Raw genomic sequence first — 3,589 nt, forward strand, 5'->3', positions numbered from 1 at the left:
GAAAGTCATCTAAAAGTCTGTGAAGCCCACTAAAACTTCTCCGAAACCTTCTTAATATGTACCCCGACACGCATTGAAACAGTTCTGAAATCTCTCTTCAACCTCCGAGATGCTCATTAACCCATATTCGTCCAGTTTCCTATTTATAGGACCGTACATTCGGGATGAGTAGGGTAGAAATCTAGCTCGTAATATGCGCTAATTCCCGTCATACCAGACTAAATTCCAACTTATCTTTGACAATGGCTAGTCAGATGGAAGCAAAAAGATGTAGACTATCAATAAACAGTCCTTTTAGCACTGGAAATTGAATAAATACGATTAATTTCACGTTCCAATTTTACTCCACTTACCAGTTGATTTTTTTTTCTCTTTTTGCGTACGACTAATGCAACCACACCAAAACAGCAGCTAGCCGAATTGTGCTTCAATTTTCAGTTCGCTAGATTCACTTGTTTAGCCAACCTTCAATTCACACTTCACAAAAGCTCTTTGACACTTCAAAGTTGAACTTCACTGCTGCAGAATGCAGCAAAAGCTGTTCAATTAATTAAATCAATATATTTTTTCGTCGGTGAAAACGTAAACAAAAATATGTCTTCATCTTGAGCGGATGCAAGCAAATGTGTGTGTGGATTTTACGAAGCATCGTATTTCACAACCACAGAGAAAGTTTTCTTCGTTGCTCTGTAATGGCATATTATGATCTGGTGCGCAAAAATATCCATCTCAATTTAAAAGCTTTCTGCTTAGTATTGCTTTGAACACATGAATTCATTTCGATTGCGAAGAATTTGACCGAAAATTCGAATAAACACCTACGGTCGAATCATAATTTTTGACCATGTTATGTACCATAATGTCACGTAGAAGGTTTTGCCAGGAATTGAATTCAATTTGTGTCCGAAATAGACGTAGACTAGAGAGAAATGGATTTCGAGGGACAATTATTCATTGTCACCCTATAATTACCCGATAATACCCATTGTCACCCTATAATTATTACTAAAAAATAATCCTTAAAGGATGGTACGGTCAAATTTGGTCACACCATTTTTTTTTTATAACTTTAGATTTCGTACACCAAAACAGCTTATGTTTGGACCAGTAATGGTACATTATATGTAGCTTATACCGTAAAATTTTCATCAAAATCCATTAAGTATTGGTTGAATATAGATAAAACCAACGACCTGCCTTTTTAAAATTTTGTACAAAGAGCTCCATAGTAAATTTTCGGCAATTTAAGGACAGTAAAGCACAATTTTGATTATTGAAATACCAATACTGCTCCGATTCTTATGAAAATTTTACAGTATAATATATACTATTATAAAAATATGTTCTTAGTTAAAATTTGAGTTATTTTGTATGAGTACTCTCAAAGTTGTAGCAGTTTGAATATGAAAAAAATTGACCAGGTGCCACTTAAAAAAATATGACTTTGTGAAGGCTAGATAAAATTGAATGAAATTTTTACACAACATTTTGACATGCATACTCTACGAACCGAAAAATTTTCATTTAAATCGGTTAACTTTTTCTGGTTAGGCCGATGCAAATATTATTTTTCTTTTATGTCCGAGCCCTCTTATCAGGTACGACGGGGGGGGGCAAAAATAAATAAGGAACAAACAAAAAAAAATTTTGAAAAATTCAAAATTTTATCAACTATTGAAAAAAATATTTTTCAACTATTGAAAAATAGTTGCTTGTAAAAAAAAATCTATTGAAAGTGGAGTCATGGGACGCCATGTTTTTTTCGCCTCTTCAATATTTTGGGATTTTTGAAGGGGGGGGGGTGACATAAAACAAATTAAATATTTGCATCGGCCTGGCCGTTACAAATATTTATTTCACTTTTTGTCCCATCACTCTTTGGCTGGTCGAGAAGGGGGGGGGGGGTAAAAATAATAAAGCATTTAATCTGAAAAATATTTAAAACTCATCGGATTTGTTAAAGAATTTTCACCGAACCCCGGAATGTAGATAAATATTTTTTCATCTGCCCTCTCAAAATGCAAAATCCAGCCAAATTTTTTTGAAGGGGGGGAGGGAGACAAAAAGTTGAAATATTATTTGTATCAGCCTAATTAATGGATCACTAAAATAACTAAAACGGCCGCTATGAAATGAACAGCTGTCACTGTGTTACCGTCCAGATACGGTGGCGCTTTTGTTTTGATGCGGTCAGTAGCGGAAAAGTCGGCTTCAATGATCCATTCAATACTTAAGAAACAATGATATCTGAAAAGTGATCAAAACATCAATATTTTCAATGATTTTTGAAAATGTAACTACGCTTTGAAAGACACCTAAAACTATTTTGAAATATGCAGAACAGTTCTAAATATCACTTGAAAATATAAATGTTTTGATTTCCCAGATAAGAACAAAATACCAAAATGCTCAAAATTTCACGGAATGCTTTCAGGAATTCCTCTCGATATGTATTGAAAGATTTCTTTCGGGATTAATTCTGATACTGGATTCCTCCGGATAATATTCGGGATTCCTACGAGGAATTTTACGAATTGATGGGGGTTGATGTGTATTGAAAAAGCTTGCAATCTTATTCACTCTTTTAGAGTTGTATTGTATCTATACGGGTCAGAATATCAGAATAAAAGTTGGAAGCCTCTATAATAATAAAAACCCTAATTAATCCACCTAGCGGTGATGTTGCCTTTCCCGTGCTTTAAAAAATCCTTTCAACAAAACTTAAGCGACATGTTGACGACATTGACAAAAATACAAAATGAAAACTGCTTGCTAAATCTACTCAATATGGATACATTTTATATTAGCATAACATCCAATACGGAGACGAACCAGCCTCGGGCTGAAAGTCTCGATAATAAAGATAAAAAAAAATAACAACCAATATTCAGAAATTATAAAACAAAATTCAAACCATATAAGTGTCATGAAGCCGCAAAATTTTGAAACGTCATTTTAGATTTTTCGGTCATCATTTTATGGCTCCGGATATCTGCCCCAACTAAACTAAACTAAAATTACATAAAATAGTCGCCGTATTGAATTTTGGCATGTCGTTTATGATTTTCTGTTTACCAGTTTTGGACGAAGACCGGCATTCTTCCCTATTAAAACTATAGTCATATGGCAGACCTTGTGAAACAGCGGACAGCTTGGATTTTCAGATTACAAATTTTGAATTCTGAACATATTGCCATACAAAATATGCCCATAATGCAAGAATTAAAATCCTATAAAATAGGCACTTACTTGAATACTGGGCCATTATCTTAGATTTTGGACCGCTATCTTGGATACTCTGGTGGACTCCGAACATATTTCCCATACCAAACACACTTATTTTACATAGTTTTAGAGCTCAAAATTCCTTAAAATAGCCACCATCTTCTGTTGACGCGATCAAATTCTTATTTTTCCATTCAACGTTGACCCATCCTGCTATAAATTTACACCTTAGGAATCTAAAATGGTACGATTTGGTGAGATCGCTTTAGTTTTGTCTATATTTTGTTCTCTTTCATATATGTGAACTTAGACCGATTCGTCACTGTTGTTCATACCTAACGTTTATCAGGCCATTATACAAAGC

The sequence above is a fragment of the Aedes albopictus genome, chromosome 3 (genome assembly GCF_035046485.1).
Source record: "Aedes albopictus strain Foshan chromosome 3, AalbF5, whole genome shotgun sequence".
NCBI classification, from domain to species: domain Eukaryota; kingdom Metazoa; phylum Arthropoda; class Insecta; order Diptera; family Culicidae; genus Aedes; species Aedes albopictus.